General features: G+C 51.0%; 1 long non-coding RNA gene across 7 annotated transcripts; it reads left to right on the top strand.

Annotated features, from left to right (window-relative positions):
• On the top strand, positions 1517–21908 carry LOC110260336. 7 transcript variants are annotated; one of them, XR_002343465.1, is made up of 5 exons: positions 1517–2181; positions 5191–5315; positions 10410–10611; positions 15689–15876; positions 21605–21908. It is a non-coding gene; the product is annotated as an uncharacterized LOC110260336 (long non-coding RNA). The 7 variants fall into 7 exon arrangements; XR_002343466.1 differs by lacking the exon at positions 21605–21908 and adding an exon at positions 17084–20778; XR_002343464.1 differs by lacking the exon at positions 15689–15876 and having other exon boundaries at positions 1520–2181.

Below are 23805 nucleotides of genomic sequence, written 5' to 3'. Positions count from 1 at the left end.
GGCTCAGACCACCTCTCCTGACAGTCCCTCCCTCTGTCCCTGCCTCGCCTTCACCTTCCCTTGGCGGTCTCTGTGTCACCAGACCCTCTTCCACCTGGTGCTGCCCATTGCTCCACGTCTTCTTGTCCACGAGTCCTCTTCTGATCCCCATCGGCTCTAAGGTCCTACAGGGGGGCTCGGAACACCGTCTGCAGAGGGCCGGACAGTGAGTGGTCAGGGCGTTGTCCTCGCTCTTGCATCAGCTCGACGTGGCACAGAAGGAGCCACAGAGAGTTTGCGAATGGGTGGATGAGTGAGGCTCCATACGCACTGATTCTGGAGGCCACACTTTGCCCAGCCCCGTTCTGGAAGATCGCTGGGGCTGCCTGTTAAGGTAGATTCACATTTGTTTCTGCTCGGTTTGGAGAAAGAATATGTCTGTGTGAGAAAAGCCCCCATGTCGTCTCAAGAGCCTGTGCTGTAGACTCAGCTCTGAGCATGGGAGCTGTGGGCAGGTATTTGTCACTTTCAGTGAACAGCCTCTTTCCCCAGCAGGACTGTCACGGCTCCATCACAGAAGCCTCGTGCCTGAAAAGTGAAGGGAGCCCCAAGCCTCAAGGTCTGTGGCTCACTCATTCACCCATCCATTCACTCGTTCACTCGTAGGATGTTTTTTGAACACCTGCCAGGTGTGGTATAGACACTGAGCTGAGCTTTGGCACAACAGGTGGATAAGTCCCTGCTCTCTCAGGACATGTAACTCAAGCTGGGGCTCCCCCTGTGAGGAACCAGAGCCCAGAGTGTGAAGCAGACATGGCTTAGTTGGCAGCCAGGGAAAACTTCCTAGAAGAAGCATCATTTAAGCTGGGACCTGAGGCCTGGCTGGGAGTTACAGGTGAGGACAGAGGCTAGTCAAGATGAAATGGACAGGCTTCTAGGGTCGCATGTACAGAGTATGGGCACGGCTGAGTTGACTCCGTTGGATATAATTCTTTTCAACTGCAGGTGCATCTCATCTTCCCACAAGCAGATGGACCTGTCTGTGGATCTTCTTCCACCATCCAAATGGTGCAGTGTCCGTACTGGGAGAAAGGCAGTGGGGTGTAGCTGATGTTTTGTTCAAGTTGGTGCATGGACACACATGTGGACAAAGCCATGCAAAATTTCCAGTTGTTTCTTCAGTTTTACTGATGGCTTGAGTCTCTCCCATCATTCCAAAACATCTAGATCACAAACTGTGGTAGAGGTGACATTATTTTTCATTTTAAAGCAAATGCTTAAAGCTTGACATTTGTAATCATTATTTAAAATACAAAGTGGGAGTTCCCATCATGGCTCAGTGGTTATAGAACCCGACTAGTATCCATGAGGACTCGGGTTCAATCCCTGGCCTCACTCAGTGGGTTAAGGATTTGGAGTTGCCTTGAGCTGTGGTGTAGGTCTCAGACACAGCTTGGATCCCGCGTTGCTGTGGCTGTGGTGTAGGCCGGCAGCTGTAGCTCCAATTCAACCCCTAGCTTGGGAACCTCCATGTGCTGTGGTTGCGGCCCTTAAAAAAAAAAAAAAAAGTGATTTATTGCCTTTTAAAACAATTTTTTAAAAATCTTACCTAGTAATTCCTTCTTCCCTGGGTCCCAAACACTCAATTTAGCCTTTTAAGGGACATATAAGACATACTAAAGGTAGGAGGAAGTTAAATGGATATTTGATTCAGATACTAATTTAATGTTTATTTTTTTCACATTCTTCCCAGACGTTGTGTAGTCTTACCTGTGCCTGTGCTGTTGATTCAGCTCTGAGCATGGGAGCTGCGGGCTGGATATTTGTCACTTTCTGTGAATAGCCTCTTTCCCCAGCAGGACTGTCACAGCTGCATCACAGAAGCCATGTGCCCTAGGCAGGGGCTCACTACATGTTTGGCAAGGATGACAATGATAATACAAAGTGCTTGGGGCAGTGCTGACAGCCCAGCATAAATGAAGCTAATGCCGCGCCCACCTCCTCCTTGCACCCGCGCTCCGGGCTCCCTGCTGGTCAGGCGAGATCCCCTGGAGCGATGCCCTTGGTGAGTGTCCTCCCCGGCTGCTGGCTGCGCACATCGCCCCTGAGCCCTGAAACCTACACCCCAGGAACTGAAGAGACTGCCGAGGGTCGTCGTGTTCCCAGCACACAACAGTCTCTGGGGGAGCGGAGCTTTACCAGGTAGAAGAATGGCTGGAAGTCAGTCCCTGGAGCAGCTTGAGTTTCCAAACAATCTCACATCCAGCTGCTTTCAGGAAGGTCACTGAAACCTGGCCATTTCTAGGGCGTGGGCGGGAAAGGGTTGGCACCCGGGCTGGGGTAGGGGGGGCGGGGGGGGCGGTGCCTGCAGCCTAGATGACAGGGACCTCAGAGGAGGGGCTCAGGCTCCTGATGTGAGGAGGCGGAAGCTCGCCTTGAAGGAGCTGAACCCTGACGTGGGGGGTGGGGAGGCCCTGGATTGGAACCCCAGTGTTTCCTGTGGTTCTGTGGGCATGATGGGTGTCCCGGTTCCCCGAGCTTGAACACAGCGTCTCAGCACCAGGCGACAGGTGGCCTGAGTCAGTGAGGCAGGCAGGAAGGGGCCCCTCCTCTCCCCCCGGGTGTTTGTTTTTCCCCCAGTTGCAGGGTTCTAGGGTTCAGGAGCTTTTGTTCATGCCTGATGTACCAAACTTAGTCCAAAAGCCCACACTCACTATTGGAACGGCCTATAGGTTCCATCTGGGGTGCCAGTTCTGGTCCTGCCTGGTGGCTGCCAGGGCGGCTTTGCTGAGATGGTCCTTGGGCCACCTCTCGTCCTGCTGTGATCAGTCACGGGTGACGGCCTTGGGTGTGGCACAGTTTCACAATCTCTACAACTCAGTTGTGTTCTTCTGCTCCCTGGACCCGCGCGTGCAGTCAGAACAAATTGAGTCTACCTAGAACTTTCTCCTCTTGAGTGGCTGGTAAACCCACACTTCTTGGATGGCTCTGCAGGTGAAAAGGGACAGCTGGCTGTTGACTTAGCCCAGGAAATTTTGTTGTTTGGGCAGAGCAGGAAGGAGGGGGAGTAAGTACCTTCATACATTCAGGAGCTGATGACTGAGCTTCCACTGTGGTTGCTTGCGCCCTGGAGCCGGAGGCAGAATTGAGACCCCCTTCTCTGCTGAGGTGGAGGGTCGCCAGGACGCCTCCCTGCTCTGAGGAGCCAGAGAAGTTCTGCGACAGGTTGGGAGCCTGCTTCCAGGGGCGGGGAAGGGCAGGGGCGAAGCATTGCATGAGGACATCTGCCGCCAGAGGCCGTCTTGCCAAACCCCCTGCAGACATCTTTACCCCAGGCTGCCAGTCCTGACAGGCGGCCCTTCTTCCCACCAGTGATTCCCTCTGGGAATGGTGGCGGCATCCATCGGGCCAATAAGCGCCTCTCTTCGTGCCTGTGTATACTGGTGGAGGACTTGAAGTGCTTTCTAAAAATAAGCTGGTTGCTAAGTTCTCCTAGTTCCAGAAGGAGCAGATAAAGAATGCAGGTCCTCTGGCTTGAAATCTACCAGCCCGTCTCTTCTCCCCTCAGTCCGGCCCTCCCTGAGTCCACTGGGCTGGCCTGGTTTTCCTGGTCCCACACATGCATGCAAACCCTAGATAAGGATTTCCAGAGAACCCAACCAGCAAGAGCGAACAGACTGCTCACTCGGGTACGTCATGATGTATGTTTCTTTGCAATTGATTCCTAAGAACTCGGAATTTGCCACTTTATGCACTTTTAAGTGATTAAATAAATGGTTTGAAACCCCAGAAGTTAAAATGGCAAGTCACATAGATCTTTGAAGACTATCTTTAAAAAAAAAAAAAAAAAAAAAGCAGGAGCTTTTGGGGGTTTGGTTTGGTTTTCTGGGCTTTGAAAAAATGAAATAAATGAATGGTTTATCTGTGGAAATAGGCTTCCTGATATCTTCAGACACACGCACACCCGTGTGTGTGTAAGACACCATGGCCACACTTGCTGAGGCTCATGTCCATGCCAGAGTGGACACACGCTCACACACTCTCTCACACACACACACCCCTCTACCCTCAACTTCTCTCCTGGTTTCGGATCATCTGCCACGGCTGGTTTGTAAAGATTTGAATACCCCACAGCACACGGGTAGGAAACACACAGGGGTTAGCTGCGACTTCTCCTTAACATACTTTGGTTTTTCCAGACCTCCGCCCATTACATCGAGTATATGTCATGAGTGCACTCAGTTACAAATTCACAGAGACCCCAAACTTCCCCCACTGTCCCCTCTTTGTACTTCTGGAGGCAGCGCGACGTGGCAGAGGGAGCGCCACCAAGGGAGCTGGCAGGCGTGGGATGAGCTGCGGGACCCAGGGCAAAGACCCGACCTCTGGAGCCTGGGTTTCCTGATTCACACAAACAGTGGGTATGAGGATGTCTGCTTCGCAATGGTTGTGTTTAGGATTAAATTAGATGATGTGCATAAAATCAATGTCACCGACCTGGCCAGGAGGGTGCTCAGTAAGGGTAGCCTCTTTCCCTCTGTAACCGATAGGAGAATTCTATCTATTATAGAGTAGGAAGGAGCCTTAGAGGTCATGGCCAACCCCCACTATGGTCCTCTCGGCGCCTGACCCTGAGCACCAGCGCCAAGCCTCAGCCAGCAGCAAACGCACAAGGAAGAACTGTAAGACCCAGTTGGACTGAACCCCCTGTGGTGCAGCTCGGGCTTGTCCAGCTCTAGGGAGGAGGAGGGAACAGGAGGGAGCTCGTTTTATTGTTAGACACTGGAAAGCACTTCCTGGGAGACAAGGGCAGCCCAGGGATGCGTTGGGTGAGGGGTGGCTGTCTTGGGAGGGAAAATACCCACATGCACAACCATGTGCTTGTGCCCAGGATCCGGAAAGGGCCATGACCTACCCACTGCCATCCTTCACTTGCTGCCGGTGTTGCTGACAACCTCACTTGCCAGTGCCAAGTGAGGTCTTGGGATGTATTCTCCTTTCCCTCTGGGTGCCATCTACGGGGCACTATGGTGGATCAAAGCCACAGGCCCCACCTCTTCATGTTGCTTCTGGGCAGCAGCTCAACAGATTCAAATGTGAACTTGAAGCCTGCACATTTCTAGAAATCTAACGTCGGCAGCCTCAAATCTCCATGACTTATGCAAGTGGACGTTGTGTCTGGTTTATGATGCCTTTTTGTCACTCTGACAGCTGACTCATGCCACGTGGGAGAAGAAAGAAGAAGTGACACGTTGGCCGTTATCTCAGAAACTACGGCGGAGACTCCCCCGTGGGAAGGCACATGCGTCATCGCCAAGAGCCTGTTTGAGCACCAGGTAGTCACAGGAAGGCCATGTGACGTGGGAAAGTTATGGGGCTTGGGTTCTACTCCAGGCTCACCTTTGCAATGGCTGTGGGATCTTAGGGAAATCACTTATGTCTCTGAGTCTTCCCTCATTCCTCACGTGAGGGCGTGGATGGGATGCTGTCGTTAGGCTGACATTATGCAACCACAGCGCAGACACAAAACTCCCAGATCTGCAGGACCTTTGCCTTCATCTCTATCACCTTTCTGCAGAGTCACTAGGACACGCTGCTAACAGCACTCACTGTCCCCAGCTAGGCCAGGCCTTTCTCAATGGTCTTTAGGTCACAGGCTACCTGAGTGGTCCTTCTGAAATACACAACCAATGCCTTTTCCTCCTATTTAAAAATTTCCAGGCATTCCCATCGTGGCTCGGTGGGTTAAGAACCCAATATAGTGTCCCTGAGGATATGAGTTCGACCCCAGGCCTTGCTCAGTGGATTAAGGATCCAAGCGTGACCCCAAGCTGTGGCAGAGGTAGCAGAGGTGGCTTGGATTTGGTGTTGCTATGACTGGGGCCAGCAGCTGCAGCTCCAATTTGATCCCTAGCCCGGGAACTTTCATATGCCCCACGTGTGACCCTAAAAAGAAAAAGAAGAGAAAAAAAAAATTCCACTGGCAGCCATTAACTGTTTTTCCTCTTGTCTACTTGTGGCATTTTTCTGCTTCTTAATCCGTCTAGTGATTCTCTATAGTGCACTAGACTTTGTGAATGATACCGTGTAGGGAGCCTGGATTTTCTTGTCTTCTTTAAAAGGCACTGAGTTTTGTTCTCCCACAAAAGGAAGCAGGGAGCCCCCCTGCCTGTGTTTGTGTGTGGCAGGCAGGGTGCCAGAAGGCTGCAGCCTTGCCCTGTCTCTTGGGGTCTGGCCTCCTGGGCATTTGCTTTCTGCATCTTTCATGGATTCATTCAGTTTGTTGTGGAGACTCTAAGAAGCAAAAATGCTCCATAGTTTACTCACTTTCCAGAGAATCTTTCTGGTAGAAAAGCTCTAAACAAAATAAAAACCATAACGGCAAATGCTGTGCTTGGTGAAATTGTTTTTTCACCCCCAAATTAACAAAAATGTTAAAATCCTAGATCATAGTGGTTTATATAAAATTTGACCCAGGGAAGTCAAAGTTGGTAAGAAAGAAAGGCATGCATGCTCATAAGGGCAAATGTTAGTACAATTTGAACAAAGCAGAGAGATGAATAGATGAAACCTTTTTTGTTTAACTGCAAAAGGAATAAAAAAGAAGCTATAGCAAAAATAATTCGGATAACATAAAAGTAAGGAAAAATAGGAAACTATCTGACCACATTGTATAGAAAAATTGACAAAGAAAATAAATTGGCTCAACAGAGTTCATGCTGGGAAATATTAACAAAATTTATTAACGTTTGCGTAATTCTGATTAGAAATAGTTCTGGAGTTCCCATTGTGGCTTAGCAAGTTAGGAACTCAACCTAAATCAGTGAGGATGTGGGTTCGATCCCTGTCCTTGCTCAGGTGGTTAAGGATCCAGTGTTGCAGAGTCCCCCTCGTGGCTCAGTGGAAACAAATCCAACCAGGAACCATGAGGTTGCAGGTTTGATCCCTGCCCTCGCTCAGTGGATTGAGGATCCTATATTGCCGTGAGCTGTGGTATAGATCAAAGATATGGCTCAGATCTGGCATTGCTGTGGCTGTGGGGTAGGCCAGCAGCTATAGCTCCAATTTGACCCCTAGCCTGGGAACCTCCATGTGCTGTGAGTGCAGCCCTAAAAAGCATAAAAAAAATAAAATAAAAAAATAAGAAAGAAAGAAAAGAAAAGAAAAAAAAGATCCAGTGTTGCTTCAGGTTGCAGTGTAGGTCACAGCTGCACCTCTGATTCAACCCCTAGCCTGGGAACTTCCATATGTTGCAGGTGCAGCCATAAAAATGAAAAAAAAAAAAAAAAAAAAAGAAAGGAATCGTTCTAATTGAAATATCTCAGGATGAAAAGGAGAGTTCAAAATGCCTGTGCATCCTTGGGCCTTTCTACTTCCCTAAGTCCTCGTCCAAGGGGTCTTTTTATCTGGAAAATATACTTCTGAGCTGCCTGTAACTACTTCCTCCCCACTCGATGGCCCAGCCCAAGAGTCACCGTGAAGACCTCCCTGCAACCTGAGGCACAGCCAGCCCTTCCTCTAGGCACCCACTATCCTCTGTCCACCCCGCCTGGAGCTTTGCTGGTGGACTGTAAACGCACACCTGTCTGGAGACTGTGAGCCCTTTGATGGTAAGTGCTCATCCACGTGCCTTGAATTTGGTTCTGGATCCCCGGGATCCAGGAGAGTTTTGGATTCAACACATTTGTTGAATGTTGATACGTGTGTATGAAGCCCTGGCCTGGGCACTTGAAGGGGAGAGAGAGGACACAGGTGACCAGACCCAGCCCCTGCCTCAGGGAGCATGCTGTCTAGAGGCAGGTGGCCAGGGTAAGTAAGAGAGTCACAGGGGGCCATGCCAGCCACCAGCCATGTGCCTGAGGAAGAGGCACGCAGGCCCAGAAGAAATGGCCCTGGAGGAATCTAGGATTTTTTTCTTAAAAATATTTCCCTTACATTATAATGAACATGGAAAAATTCAGAAAAAAAAGGAAGGAAATCCCCTCTATTTCAATCACATAATAGAGCCCCTTTTTTCAAGATTTTAATTTTTTTATTTTTCAGGGTTTTAATTTTTTTCTATGTCAGGTTTGGGACTTTTTAAAAAAAAACAACTTATTTTGAAATGATTATAAATTCATGGGAGGTTGAAAAAAATAGAGCAGAAAGGTCCCATGTACCCTTCAGCTAGTTTCCCCCAATAATAATGTCTCACGTAAATATAATATCAAACCCCAGATGCTGGCATGGGTCCAATCCACAGACCTTACTCAGATTTCATCAGTTTCACATGGTATGGTTAACAGAGGTTTTGTATGTGTGGTCTGAATTTTCTTTTTTTTTAAATGTTTATAATGATTTTTATGTTTCCCGTTACAGCTGGTTTACAGTGTTCTGTCAATATTCTCCTGTACAGCAGGTGACCCAGCCACACATCCCTGTACACACTCATTTTTTCTCACATTCTCACGCTCCATCATAAGTGACGAGATAGAGTTTCCAGTGCCCTACAGCAGGATCTCTAAATTTTATTTGTTCAGTTAACCTGATCTCACATGGCTCTATAAAAAATATTATCGCCTAGTCTTCATAACCATCACGGGTGACGTCTGGATAGCACACATCCATCCACCATGTGCAGCCCTTTGCCAAACGCTTCCTCCTCCTTTGAGGTTTCCTTTGCCTCCAACTTCACTGTTAGGAACAGCATCGTTCTATTCTTTCTATTCTTGTTACATTACGTATGCACGTTCTCCTTTTATACTATTTCCTTCTGGATACATTTCCCAAAGAATGGAGGGAGGGTGGTAAGTGCTTCGGAGGCTACATAATGCCTTGGTCTTAGGACAGGAAAGCTCTAAATGTATTTTGGCATGGGGTCTGATCAAATAAGAGACGGAGCAGCTGAAGACACAGGAGGAAGGGTCTGATGACCACACAGGGTACAGGAGAATTGGGAGCGGGGGGGTAGGTTATGGTCAGAAACGGCCCCCATTCTTTACCTCTGTCCATGGCCCATCTGCCGCGTAACTCTGGAGCCCCCCTCCTTTTTTAATGGCCAAACCCGAAGCGTGTGGAACTTCCCGGGCCAGGGATGGGATCTGAGCTGCAGCTCTTACAACACCAGATCCCTTAACCCACTGTGCCAGGCCAGGGATTGAACCCGCGCCTCTACAATTGGATTCTTAACCCACTGCACCACAGCAGGAATTCCCTGGAGTGCCTCCTCTTAAATCACAATATCCCCCTGCTCTACGGGCAAACTTTGGAAGGTAGCATGAGGCAGAAATGCCAAGTGCCAGCTCTGAGCCCAGGCTCCAAGGGCCTTGAGTATATCCCTGAGGTGTCCTGGTTGGTTGCTACCCCGCAATTTCGTAACAAGAGCTAACTGATAAAGGGGGCCTAGGATAGAGGTAGAAGGAAAGAGGGGTGAGAGGGCTCGGGCCCAGGCAAGCCCAGGTACCCCAGAAAGAGCTGCCCGAATTGGGTGCTTTGCAAAGCCCACTTCTCTTCTGCTTCAGGCACTGGGACGGTGGCACAGGATGGTGACGCATACCAAAGGAACCACTTGGTTTTATACAACGAAATCCAATCTTAAAGGTTCCCGTTCAGGTTTCCTGAGACGGAATTCCTACTTAGCTGTCAGGGCTAAGGCACAAGAAAAGAGAAGCTAGACTTTTGTTTGAGGAAGCACGAGACAGGCCACTCTGATGACCCGAGGCGCCATGGACAGTCGCACAGGCTGTGCCCTGTGTGGGGGTCTGCCTATGGCAGCGCGAGGTGCACCTGGGCGCAGGGAAGCCTTATGTGACAGGAGAAAAGACCCCCATCCCCGCCCCTTTCTTTCCAACTCAAGAATAAATGTACATGGTCAAAGTGTGGGCTTAGAGCTTGGGTACCAGAAAGAGTTTCTGAGTTTCACATAGAATTAGATATGGAATGACCTCAGGATCAAAAATCCAAGTGGTGGAGTTCCCTGGTGGCACAGCAGGCTAAGGATCCAGCGTTGTCACTGCTGTGGCTAGGGTCACCTCTGGGGCATGGGTTCGGTCCCTGGCTTCAGAACTTCTGCATGCTTCAGGCTTGCCTCCAACCCCCTAAAAAAACCAAAACCCAAAACAAGTGGTTTCTTTACGGAGGCCCTTGATATGCATTAAAAACTAATTTTTTGGAGTTCCTGTCGTGGCGCAGTGGTGAACAAACCCAACTAGTATCCATGAGGAGGCGAGGTTCCATCCCCAGCCTCGTTCAGTGGGTGGTGTTGCCGTGAGTTGTGGTGTAGGTCACAGACACGGCTCGGATCCAGCATTGCTGCGGCTGTGGTGTAGGCCAGTGGCTGTAGCTCCCAATTTGACCCCTAGCCTGGGAAACTCCATATGCTGTGGATGTGGCTCTAAAGAGACCAAACCAACAAACAAACAAAAAAAACCTCATTTTTTTTTCACCCACAGAGAAAGTTGGCCTAATTCTGGTTAGCTCGGTGACATCAAGACCTGCGTGTTCCCTAGGAAGCACGACGGGAGAAAGTAAAAGAAAGGAACTTCTTACAGAATGGCCTTCCTCTCTGTAAAGAGGACTCATTCTTCCACTCGATACTCTGGGGGCGAAGATTCCTGTGATTAAAAACTCTGAGGTCAGAGCCACAGAAGCCAGGTAAGGAGAGAGTCCCTGACCAAAGGGGAGTGAGCAAGATCTGAGGGCTTATGCCGACCATGCTTCCATTGCTTTCGTGTCACGAATGAGGAAAAGGAGGCCCAGAGAGGTAAAGGGACTGGCCCAAGGTCACACAGCACAGCCGGAATGAAGTCTTGGGATTTTTCACTTTTCTTTTGCTGTGCTGTTTGTGCCCATCACACCTCAGAAGCAGATGGATGCTTGTTACACGATATTGAGCAGGGGGGATGGGCTTTAAGGTGTGTCCAGCTGCTCTGGGGAAGCTGCCGGTGTGAGCAGCCTTCTGCAGCGTGGCCTGTAGGTGCAGTGCAGCTTGCCCTGCTCCGGCCGTCTCATCCCGCAAGGCCTCCGAAGCTTGCTCTGGGTGTGTCTTGGGTCTCCCTGACTGGGGACCATCAGAGGCTGGTCACATCCCCAGCCGCATCCTCCCGGGCTGTGGTCAGAATCCAGGAGAAGTGGAGCTGCCGTTGAAATCTGACAGCAGTCGCACGGCTGGACCTATTTTTGGATCAGGACCGACAAGGTTTAAACTTGAGCATGCCATCCATCAGGGAAGCTGCCTGTCTGTCAGTGCCCGAGAGCAGACTGGGCAGGGGGTGCGCTGGGTCGGGGTGTTGGGGGGGAGAGGACAGCGGCCCCCAGACGTGCTCAGTGAGTCTGCCCTGCTCAGCTCTATGCAGCTGTGCACCTTGGGGCGGCTCCCTCCCCTCTCTGGGCCCTGGATTCCCCAGTGACGTAAGGGAGTCCACTGTATGGTCACCGAGGCCCCTTCCAGCTTGGCCAGACTTCCAGCCTTGAGACATATCGAGATTCGAAGCAGCCAGGCCGAGAAGAGCGCCCCAGACACTTCCTCTTCCTTGGCCCTGCACCTGCAACCACTTCCTCTCCTGGAATTTTCTGTTTTCTTCTCCGTCAGGACACCCGGCTTGTGTGGCTCTGCTTCCCTGCCTTCCTCAGGAGCCCACTGATGCACAGGGTGCCCGGCTGCCGCTCGGTCCTGGGCCACCGTCTCTGGAGGGCACAGAACAGTGGGGTGAAGGGGAACCTCTCTGTCAAAGCCCTGGGCAACTGCCAGGCTGAAGGAAGGGCAGCGGCTGGCCCGTCCCTGTCCCCAGGGTCACAGTGTCGTGACGCTCTCCTTCACAGCTGTCCTCCTCCTCCACCATCCCTGGGGGCAGAAGGAAGCCCTGGATGCCATGGAGCAGAAGGGGAGGTGGCACAGCAGGGCCAGTCTCAGGAAGGGGAAGGGTGGCTCTTGGACGACAAGTCTGGAGACCAGAGCAGGACGCCCCCAGGACAGAAAGGACGGCGCACTGCCTGGATCCCTGCCCCCTAGGAGAGTGGACACAAACCCGAGTGTGGGCACCTAGAGTGACTGCCCTAAATAAGGAATTGTTGTGACCCTCCCATGTTTTACCTTAAAAAGCCAGCGCCCAGCTCGTGACAGATGCTCCGTACATGTTTACTGAAGTCATCGGAATTCTGCATGCGACTTGCATCTTTTGTACAATCCCCCATTTGGGAGCCAAACTTCTGCTCTCCGGCGATCCAGGACCTCTGGCAGCCCTGCTCTCAGCTCGTGCCTGGGCAGGAACTCGGCCCGGCTGAAAGCCTCTGGGCAAACTATCAGTGTAAGCTATCGCCTTGACTTGTTGACCAGGTTCCAAAGGGCCTGCAGCAAGTCCCTTCTCCGTCCCTGGCTTCAGTTCCCAGTTCCCTGTGTGAGACGGTGCAGAGGTGGGGGGTGGGGGACGTGAGGTCCCAGCCAGCTCTGGGAGCTCAGCTGCCTGACTCAATTATACCTGGTGCGCCTGGAGGGACGTGGTGAAGTGAGCCCTGGGGAAATGCTTGGGGAACATGCAAAGCTCATTAGGGGCAGAGCTCCGTGTGCCAAAGGAGCAGGAATGAAAGAAGGTTCAGTACTTTGGGCCACTTCTGACCATCTTTGGGTGTCTGGCTATGACCAGAGGCTTGGAAAATGGGATCTTTGCATTGCAATTCACGTGTTATCTGTATTTTATAAAACGAAAGCCAAAGTCGGCATCGTGCTATTTGGAGGCATCCTTTCATTTGTTTGCTCCTTCGTTAGAAAAACACTCATGGAGAACTGACTACAGTGGCCAGGTCGGGGAGCTGATCAGGAGACAGTGAAGGAAGCGGGAAATCATCACAAGTGAAAGGGGCGCAACGACGGCATGAGGAAAGGGTCTGGCCAGTTGCCACGGACGCACTACCTGTCCCTCTGATACACACGCTGTCATAAGCGCGTCACCACCTCTCCCTGGAGACTGTGCAGGACTGCACAGGAGGATACAGGCTCAGCCAGGGGAAGTGACCTGCGCAAGATCACGCAACCCCTATCTTCTGACCCCAAATGCAGGACTGCCTCCGTTACCCCACAGCCACAGATAGAACATCATGAGTCAAAGCCGTATAGGCTTCCTTCAATGAATCACTTTTGCTTTGCTAAGCCGCTTGTGTTCCCACTTAAAATAATAATCATAAAAGCCCTGGCTTGCCTACTTTTGGTATAAAGCTGAGTGGTCTAAGGGGCTTTAAAAAATGAAAATGTTTATGGATAAACTGCAAGGTCCTACCGTATAATATTGTATTCTTGCAATAGCTGATAATGGAAACGAACCTGAAAAAGAACAGATCTATGTCTGCAGAACTGAATCATTTTGCTGTATACCTGAAACACTGTAAATCAACTGCATGTCAATAGAACATTTTTAAAAAAGAAAATGAGAATATTTGAAGATTTTCACCCTCGGCCCTTCATTGGGAGGGACCATCATTTCCATTGCTTGCCAGACCCTTTACTCCTTCAGAATTCTTTTTTTTTTTTTTTTTTTTTTTTGTCTTTTCTAGGGCCACTCCCTCAGCTTATGGAGATTCCCAGTTTAGGGGTCTAATCAGAGCTGTAGCCATTGGCCTACCCTAGAGCCACAGCAACTCGGGATCCAAGCTGCGTCCTCAACCTGTACCACAGCTCACGGCAACGCCGGATCCTTAACCCACTGAGCAAAGCCAGGGATTGAACCCGCAACCTCATGATTCCTAGTCGGATTCGTTAACCACTGCGCCACGACGGGAACTCTCCTTCAGGATTCTTGAGAGAGGCTGAGCACACTCACGTGGGACCCTGGCTTTGCTGCATGGCTCTGGCCCAGTCATTCAATTTCCCTGAGCTCCATGAGTTTGTCTGTCTTACAAATACATCAGCGGCACATCTCACAAAAGGACTCCAGAGTCACGAAGCAGTCTGTAAACTCCTTCCTTGAGGGAAGGAGGGTGCCCATCGGCCTGTCTGAGGCATGTGGGCAAGGTGGCGCGAATATCGGAAAGAGCTTGGACTTTGGAGTTAGACGGTCCCATTTCAAATGGCGCTGAATGGGCCTCTTATGAGTCTAGTAGCCTTGAGCCTGGAGACTCAGCGGCACAAGCAGGACAGCCATGCGGCTTGCCTGGCTCACCTCCCCGCAAGGTTGTTGTGGGGGGGAGGGACAGAGAGGCCAGGACACTGTCTAAGCAGGTGGTCTGGGACCAATGGACGTGGGTGGGCACCATGACCAATGCTGGTTTCTCCTTCAGCAGCTGCAGTTCTTCCAGGGGACAGAGGTCTTGTGAGCGTCTGGCCTTAAGATCCTATCCAGACAAGGAAGGGAAGGAAGCTGGCAAGCTCTTCATGGACCCTGCCCCCTGGCTAGGCTTCTGCCTCTTGAACACCTTCCGCACGGGCTGGACCCCTTCCTGCTGGAGTAGCGCGCACTGCTCTGTCTAGTCTGAGGGGCGGGCCTCCAGCATCACCCTCTCTAGGAAATGCAAGGGCTGTGGCCTGGCGCTGGCACCCACACCAGGCCCCCTCTTTTCCATGTCACGAAGCTCTCCCGGCCAGGTCTGGTTCCCTGGTTCCCTTGGTCTCTTCTATCACGAAGGCTCAGTCCAGCAGGAATCACCAGGACACTGCCTGGTGACTGACCCACTCGGAAGTCCTGTGGTGGGAAGGCCATCTGGGGCTGCCCTTTGAGCTGAGTTGCCCAGGGGTCGTCTGTTGTGCCCGTGGGGCTCCCCAGCCCACGAGGACCCATTCGCCTACTGGAAATTTGCCGGCTATGTCCAGGTGGCTGGCGAGGGTGTGGCACCTTCACAAATAAGGAAAACCAGGATAAGAGGCAATGTTTGCCCCTGTGAAACAAGTTTGTGATAGTTTTGTGATAATCCTGATTAGGCTGCTCCCAAACCATTGTTTCATCCATAACAGCGCTCCTCCATTTTTTTCTAGAAATCAAAGGCCACGACTGTTCACCTTTGCTTTGAAGTAGTGCGTCTGTTTGCTCATTTGATTCAGACAGATTGAGAACCATATAACTCTGTTTTTCATGTGAAATTTTCCTCCTTTAAGCCACAGGTCCATAGGAAACAAATGTCTCTGGGACTAAAAAGTATATATACAGTGGATATTGACTAAATAGAAAACATGTGTTCAAGTTAGAAAGCAAGCTATCTTAGCTGTGTTAGTAACCATTGACTCTAAGTCACCTGTCAACATGACCTGAGGTGGTAAATGCTGGATCAATAGTAATCGTTTCTGGAAATTCCAACATCAAGACTTTCAGGAGAAGGGCGTTTTCCATATGGCATGCCTTTCTTAAAAATATTTACCCTATGAAAATTGCATAAACATAATTCATGTTTTTCTTGCATATACTTCAAAAATGATTTTGGAAGGAAATCCATAAGCCTCTCACAGAGCATCACACGGAATACAGAGGAAAGCTGCCTAAGAGAATACAAAGACAGATCCTGTGGTTCCCAGGTACCAAGGCATACACCCGCCCAGCGCAGGTCGGCTGAAGAAAATCAGGAACATCCAGCCCCCAGCCAGCTCCTGCAGACTTGAGCTCTGAGCTTGAAGATGCCCTCTTCTCGCGAGAGGCATAAAAAAGGCCCATAAGCACCCTGTTTGGACAGCTTTCCACACCTAGGGCTTCTCCCTACAATTTCAAAGGCGCAGCTCAACTTTTTCTCCTTCCCCACGTTTTCTTCCAAGCAGGGCCTCAAAAGCCAGAGCCTCCCTTCCATCAGCCCAGTTGAGAGCTGGCCCAGACCCACGAGGCCATCAGTCCGTCTTGTACCCCAGCACCACGGACGGCCCTTGATCGACTAGTTCAGTGATGGAGAACCCCCCGCTGTGGACAGCTGTCTATTTGACTTTCCATCACTCACGAGTTGGTCCTTCTGGTGAGCTGAAATTGGCTGTCCTGAAATTTTACCATTGGTTTCGGTTCCTTCCTGGGAAACCAAGAAGCATTGGTTTCTTCTTCTTTTTTTTTTTTTTTTTTTTCCTTTTCGGCCACCCCTCAGTATGGAGTTCCCAGGCCAGGGATCAGACCTGAGCCTCAGTAGCCGTAGCCACACCTGATCCTTTAACCCACCATGCCGGGCTGCAGATCACCCTGTGTTGAAATGATCTGAAAGCTCATTGCTGGCCGGGCCTGGGTGCAACTCATCTCTGTCTCCCTGGAGCCCAACTGATAAATGATCTGGTCAGGTGATGGTCACACTGTGCCAGACTGGGCTGTGAGGAGCCAGGAAGGGGGAGGTGTCCTGGGACTGTGGGTGCGACTCCAGGGCCCCCCACCCTTCCACTTTAAGAAGAGCACCATTGCTTGTTCTTGCTCAAGTATTGGATTTCCAAGTGAGATTTCACTTTAATACGAGGTCTCTCAGAGTTCTTGCTGTGGTGCAGTGGGTTAAGAATCCCCTTGCAGCACCTCAAGTTGCTGTGGAGGTTCGGTTTCGATTCCCAGACTGGGAATGAAAGGATCCAGCGTTGATGCCCCTGTGGCTCGGATTCAATCCCTGGCCCAGGAACTTCCATATGCTGTGGGTGCGGCCATAAAGAAAAATTAGGAGTTCCCATTGTGGCTCAGTTGTTAACGAATCTGACTAGGAACATGAGGTTGTGGGTTCGATCCCTGGCCTTGCTCAGTGGGTTAAGGATCCAGCGTTGCCATGAGCTGTGGTGTGGGTTGCACACATGGTTGGATCCTGCATTGTGGAGGCTCTGGTGTAGGCTGGTGGCTACAGCTCCAATTAGACCCCTAGCCTGGGAACCTCCATATGCCACGGGAGTGGCCCTAGAAAAGGCAAAAATACAAAAAAAAAAAAAAAAAAAATTAAATTAAAAAAAATTTAAATAAAAAGAGTTTTCTCAGCTTTAAAACAAAAGATTTCCGAATCTCCAATCGCGTCTGGTTCCTCAAGTTATATATTTTTCACATAGTCAGGCAACGTAAAGGAGCTAAAGTTTAATCTCTGAGCACCAGCCTTCTTCCCCTCTTTCCCTAGTCCCCACTTGTGCTTAATCCTCTCTGCCCCGGCCCTTCCCTCTCAGGAAAGGATCAAATACCTGCTATCGAGTGAAAATATTTGTCCTCTGTTCAAGGAACTTCGTCCGTGACAAGCAAGAGAAGGGCGTTTCTAAGGAACGGGAAATCCGTTTGACCAAAGTTCCCCCATTTTATTCTCTTTTATTCTCACGTTTGTGCGTGAAGGCTCCAGGTGACTCCAAGATGCGTCCTGGTATCTTTCTGACCGTGAGATAAGAAGCTGGGACGTTAATGCCTGAACATCTGGGATTGTGAGTACACCAAAGGCAGGGCCAGCTGCAAGCGTCCCTGTGAAAGTGAAAACAGCACTTTCGGAAAAAACAAGAGCTCTGGGTCCAAACGTCTGGATGTTGGTCCCTGGTGTCCACTTTATGACTGTGTTTTCAGGTACATGATTAACCTCTGTGTCTTGCATTCTTTCTCCCAGAGCTCTTTATTCTGATTATTAAATAATATAGGTGAACATCCTTTCCAAGCTCCAAAGCCCTCCTCGAAATGCTGACTCTTACTGATGTTGATGATCAACCGGAAGCTTGAAGAAAGGGAGACCATCCCTGTCTTACCAGTAGCAGAGGGAACTTGTCCCGGAGAGACGAGGCCCTGGGGGCTCCAGAAACTTCCTTTGCTAGATGGTGTTGGCTCTATCTCCACGCTTGAAAAGAGGGAGCTTCTTCTATCTCTATCCCAGGTCTGCAGAATTGCCGGTGTGCTGATGAGACAGGACAGTCTAAGCCAGTGTGGGCCAGCTTGGCCTCTTTCCATGAAGGGCTTGTCATGCTCTGGTGCTTAATTGCACCTGCTAATGGACTCCCTGGAGAGTGACCAACAGCTTCACTGGAGGAGGGAGCAAGGGGCCGGCAGCAGCAGGCAGGCAGGTCAGGTCTGCCCGTTGGCAGGACTGTGCAGTCCCAGGCCATTTCCCACTGGAACACCCTCTCATCCCCCGGAAGCCCCTGACTCTCCAGCTTGCAGGAGCAGTGAAGGGGGATGCTGGGCAGCAGGAAGCTCACTTAGCAGCCTGAATTTAGAAGTAGAAGCCAACGGGCCAAGGCAGCCACAGCCCTGAGAAGGAAGTGGCAGCTGCGAAGCGGCCAAACCCAGAGTGGTACCCAGTCCTTCTGGTTCTAAGTCCCCAAGTTCTTCCCATGGCATCAGGGACCTCTACCTCTTCTCGAGAGGACACATCTTAGAGCTTCACGTGGCACCTTCCCTCTTCCCCGACTCTGAGCGCTGTGATGTCTCACCCAGGCTGAAGCATGATCACATCACAATGTAAGGCGCAAGAACACAAACCCTAAAACTAAAGTAAACGGACAGGTTGCATATCATCAGCAGAATACGGTAACTAAAGTTCCGCGTGTCTAGTGGAATGGAAGAGGAGGTTTTGCAGAAAGTCGATTGCTCTGGTGGGATGACAGCCATGGTTAAGGTTTTTTGGCACCTGTTGCCTTAAACTGCACACCAGCTGCTCTGTTGGAATAACTGCAAACCCTTGGTGTGATGGTATCACATGGCCTTCACCCAGAACGAACACCTTGTTTCCATACTGCCTCTGCCTCCCTTCTTTGCTAGTTCGTTTATGCCAATTCAAGTGCAGCCGGGCATTCCTAAGTGTCAAGGGAAGCCTCTAAGGGCAGGCCCCAGTTATACGTGTCATCAGGAGATTCGGAATAAGCTTATACTTTAAACAAAAACAATCTGGGGAAAAGCTCTCCATGCAAAGCTTGTGGATCCCCTAGAATAGTCCACTGGTGGCCCTTTGGTCTGGGGCTTTGAGGAAGGAAAAACAAGCCCCCGGTGAGAGGGGCAGATGGGGACTTTGCTCCACACTGCCCCCTCGTGGTGGGCTCTTCTCTACGCCTTGCCTAGCATCTTCACCTGCCCAGTCTATTTCTAGAGAGGAGGGTCCCTACCTGAAACGGAAAAGGAGAGAAAGGACAATGACAGGGGATGCTAGCATGTTGGCTGAATTGAGGGTCCTAGGCCACAGAATAGGCATGAGGACTGGGATAACCTAGGTCATGGTTAAGTCTGAGCTCTTTCTCGCCCAGGACCCCTCCTTCCTTGCTTCCCACAGCCACTGCTAAGGGTAGCATGGTGCTGGTTGAAAAGTGGCACCATGTCTGTTCTTGAGGAAGAGTCTGAGACCCTGGGAGGGGGATGTGGTACCCCCTGGAGAAGGAGATGGGATGGAAGGGAAGTGACTCCAGAGGCAGAAACAGCAAGTGGTGCCAGCCTAGCAGCGGGGAGGGTGGCCTCCTGGCTTGCTCTGGCTCCTCTTGGGCCCCACTAGCCTACACCTCCCAGCTCTCTGGAGCAGGGTTTGGACCACGAGGCCATCTGGAGCGCTCCGGGCTCTCCAGCCCTGTGTCTGTCCATGTTAAAGCGTTGGCACCTGTCCGCTTCACTATCCTGTCTCCTCTCGAGAGGTCAGGGTGCTCCCCATTTGTGCAGCCCCAGCGAAAATGCCCTGGAATCACACAGACCAACACTCAGATCCCAGTTCTGTCATTTACCGATCGAGCCAAACTTCTCAAGGCCCATGAGCCTCAGTTCTCTCACCTGTCAAATGGGAATGATGGTGCCATTCGCTCAGTCCTGTATGAGAACTTAACAGGATAATGTCTCTTGGACTCACAGCTCCGTGCCTGGCACATGTGATGCTTGGTGACTTAAGGCCCCTATACCCTCCCAGCTGTGAGATGAATACTTTTGAAGCCCTCATGGATGTTTAGAAGCTCTGACTCCAGCGCTAAGCCCTTGTAGCCTTGGCCACACTGGTGGCTCCATGACCTGACCACTGTGGTCATCCACTGGCTGTACCATTGGGGTCACTGAAGATGCTGTCACTCATCCCCAAACAAGGACAAGCCTGGGTTTTGTACCATGATTTTCATTGTTCTCCCCAAAGGACGTTCCCACGCCATGAGTTTCTTGTGCAAGCATCCTTTTTGGCCCCTCCTGGGTATGTGTTGTGCTCTGGCCTGGAGTTGTGGTGAAGCCAAAAGCTATTCTGAGATTTTCTGTAGTCTCAACAGCTATTTCAGGCTGCAGCTTGGATATGGGGAGAGAACCCAGCACTCTCTTTCTGTGTCTTGGCCACAAATTCCAAGACTGGTCCTTTTGTGTTCCCGACACCCTCAGACCTGGACGTGGTGACTGGAACCGGCTTGGATGGAGCAAGGTTGTGTGTGCATGTGCCACCCAGCCTGCAGCCGGAGGGAGAGGGTTCTGGAAGGGTTAGATCTGGGGGTTGAGACTGAGTGGAGGAGAGGCAGCCAGGGTGACATTCCTGCCCAAGAACTGCAGGCTTCTGGAGGGGAGGGAGCCCGCTGTGAGGGGCAGCGGCATCCAGTCCTGTTCCTCTGACTTCTCAGTTTGTCTGCCTCCTCCTGGGTGAGCATTGGTCTATCTGTGTCATCAATATTACTGTGTGTCTGCTATAGGCCAGGCCAGACTCCTGAGGTGCAGTCATGGATGAAACAGACAAGATCTTTGCTTTCGTGGAGCTCCCGTGTAACAGGAACTATAATAACTCATTTGCGTTGGCCTTTATGGTTTGCAAAGCACTTTTCTATACCTTCATAGAAAATTCTATTGAGGAGTTCCCTGGTGGCCTAGCAGTTAAGGACCTGATGCTGCTGCCACCATGGCTCGGGTCAGTTGATCCCTGGACGGGGAACTTTTGCATGCTGTGGGTACAGCAGAAAAAAAAAAAAAAAGGAAAATTCTATTGCATGCTCTGTGCTAACACAATATGTGTAGTTCTAACTTGCCTGTTCTCAATCCTAGTGTTCCTCTGAGTCAGACACATCTCCGTTTTACTGATGAGGAAACAGAGACGCAGGAAGAGTCAGCAGATTGTGTGAGGTCTGCAGGACCAGTGAGCAGCAGAGCAGGAATCTGAACCTGGGTGTGCCTGTCTTTAGGGCTTGCCAAGATCATAGCCAGGATGCACAGAGAGGCTGGTGGTGGCCTCGCCTTACAGGAGAGGCTCGGTGAGACGCAGAATGCCAGGGGCAAGTTCTGCTCCATGGAATGATGGGACATCAAGGGCGGAGGGACGCTGAGTTGGCCCAGCACAGGACTCCTTTCATCTCAGCTCAAGTAGAGGGAGAAGTGGATTCTGCTGAGCACCTCTGGGTTCTAGGGCACCCTCTGTGCTGCAGGGCTGGACCCTGGGATGGTTCCATAGTCCTTCCTGGCTGTGAGGGACCCTCTGTTGTTTATTTTCCCTCCAATAAACAACATTTCCCAGCCGGGGTGTGTGGTGGCCCCCTCTGCACTCCTTTTTTTTTTTTTTTTTTTTTTTTTTTACGGCTGTACCCCTGGCATACGGAAGTTCCCAGGCTAGGGATCAAATCAGAGCTGTAGCCACCGGCCTACACCACAGCCACAGCCACACAGGATCCGAGCCACGTCTGCGACCTACACCACAGCTCACGGCAAGGCCAGATCCTTAACTCACTGAGCGAGGCCAGGGATTGAACCCGCATCCTCATGGATGCTAGTCGGGTTTGTGAACCACTGAGCCACAACGGGAGCGCCGCCCTCACCCCTGCCCTGCATTCTTACAGCTCTTGGCCCACACGCCTGATGCATCTTCTCTCACCATTGGGGATTATAGCTGTCTCCTGCCTGCCAGTGCCCCTCCAGAGCACACTGTGGGCACCACCAGCTGCTCAAGCCGTGGTTACTGAGGGAGTGTTAAGGGAACCGAGAAATCTGAGCTGCTGCGTGCTGCATGGAGAGACTGGATGGGTTCTTCTTTGATCATAGCCGCCTCATGGAAGAGAAAAAGTCCTTTCGATCTTTCCTACAGTCTGGGTCATGACATTAACGTGGCCGATGGTGTTCAATAAACATTGTGGCTTCCGAGTATTAGCGTGTGAAGACATTTCTGAAGGCTTTGGCTGGTGTTCTAATCCCTGGGGCCACCTGGACTGGACACCCTACAGTGAGATGATTGGGGTCAGCAGCAAGCTGGTATCAAAATCAAAGACAGCCGACCACGAAGAAACTGACCATCTGGGGGGGTCTAGGAGGACACGAGGGAGGTGCCTTAACACTGCAGCAATGCCAAGACTATACACATGTCCATGGCTCTGTGGTTTGGTCCCTCCTCTGTGTGGCGGCAGCTGTCCCAGGCGACCAGCTTGTGACAGTCGACAGCCTGCCTGTCATTTGGGTGGTGCCTGAGCTTAGCACTCCTGGAAGGGTCCCCCCGGCCACGGGATTTCTGTTCAGGCAGCCATCTCTGAGCCTCCCTGGCATGGACCCTCTTGCCAAAGGGCAAACAGCCAAGAAAAAGACACCTGTGGATTCCTTAACCCCCGCAGTCTGGCTGGGCAATCTTTCTCTCAATCTCTATTCCTCCTAACCCCATAAAAGCCTATTTTTGTCTGCAATTTCTACTTTAGGTTGAGCCTCTTCCAACTGGTGGCCTAGAGGCTAAATAAGGCAACAGACGCTCTTGCTTGGGTCCAGAAGAGGATTAAAATAAAATGGACTGCTTTTGGGCACAGGAAGCCTTTTCCAGTTGTCACGGTTCCCACCAGGCCCGGTCATGTTGTATGAAGTGTGTTCGAAGCAGGAAAGTGGTTGGGAACACGGTTACACGGCTGGGTCTGAGTTCTTATCCACCCCTAACTAGCTGTGTGCCTTAACCGCTCTGTATTCCAGCCTCTTCCTCGGCAACATGGGCAGCGTAATAATAATAACCACCACCACCAAGTGGTGCCCATCTCATAAGTTTGTGGAGGGATTACATGCGTTAATACATCCTGGTGTTTAGCACAGCGCCTGGCCTTGGGGACACAATGACTATTTACTGGACACCTACCACAGGCCAGGTTGTTTGTTTGTTTGTTTGTTTGCTTTTTAGGGCCGCACCCGTGGCATATGGAGATTCCCAGGCTAGGGGTCCAATCGGAGCTACAGCTGCTGGCCTACACCACAGCCACAGCAACGCAGGATCCAAGCCGCATCTGCGACCTACACTACAGCTCACGGTAATGCAGATCTTTAACCCACCGATCAAGGCCAGGGATCGAACCGGCAACCTCATGGTTCCTGGTCAGATTCATTTCTGCTGCGCCACAATAGGAACTGCAAGGGCCAGTTTTTTTGGGGGTGTGTCTTTTTTTTTTTTTAGGGTTTGGGGATACTTTAGGGGACAAAACAGACTAACCTCTGCCCTTCTGGCACCTATAGTAGGGGCATGGCAGGACAGACAAGAAACAACATGGTCGACCATATAGTAAACATAACGTCGGGGGCATTCTATTTGCAGACACAGAGTAGGAGGAACAAGGCTCTGGCTGGCTCTCGTATAAAATGAGGATAATAGTACCTGCCTCTCTGGGTGTTGTCAGGATCCATGAGACATCTCACAGGAAGGGTATTATAGGACGATGAGTAAGACAATGCAGGTATTAAAACGGCAGCTCCCTTCCTTCTCTGGACCCCAGGAGGTAGCTCCTCCCACGAACGCTGTAGAAAAAGATAGGGCAGGGCAAGTGGGCGGCGAATGCTGGGGACTTAGACAGGATCGGCAGGGAAGCGTCACTGAAAAGACAGCCTCCAGGGAAGGCACAAGGAAAGTGAAGACACAGCCACGTGGCGCTCTGCAGGGAAGAGTGTGCAAGCAGATGGAAGAGCAGGCACAGAGGCTTGGAGACCAGCCATCCACATTTGCTAAAATGTCAGCTATTGTTCTTACTGCCTGCCTGCTCCCCTGCTCCATTTGAGTCTGTGACACTGCTATCAGCTTTTGTTG

Source organism: Sus scrofa, chromosome 4 (assembly GCF_000003025.6).
Source record: "Sus scrofa isolate TJ Tabasco breed Duroc chromosome 4, Sscrofa11.1, whole genome shotgun sequence".
NCBI lineage: Eukaryota > Metazoa > Chordata > Mammalia > Artiodactyla > Suidae > Sus > Sus scrofa.
Note: the sequence above shows the minus strand (reverse complement) of the source record. Positions and strands in the feature narration are given on the sequence as shown.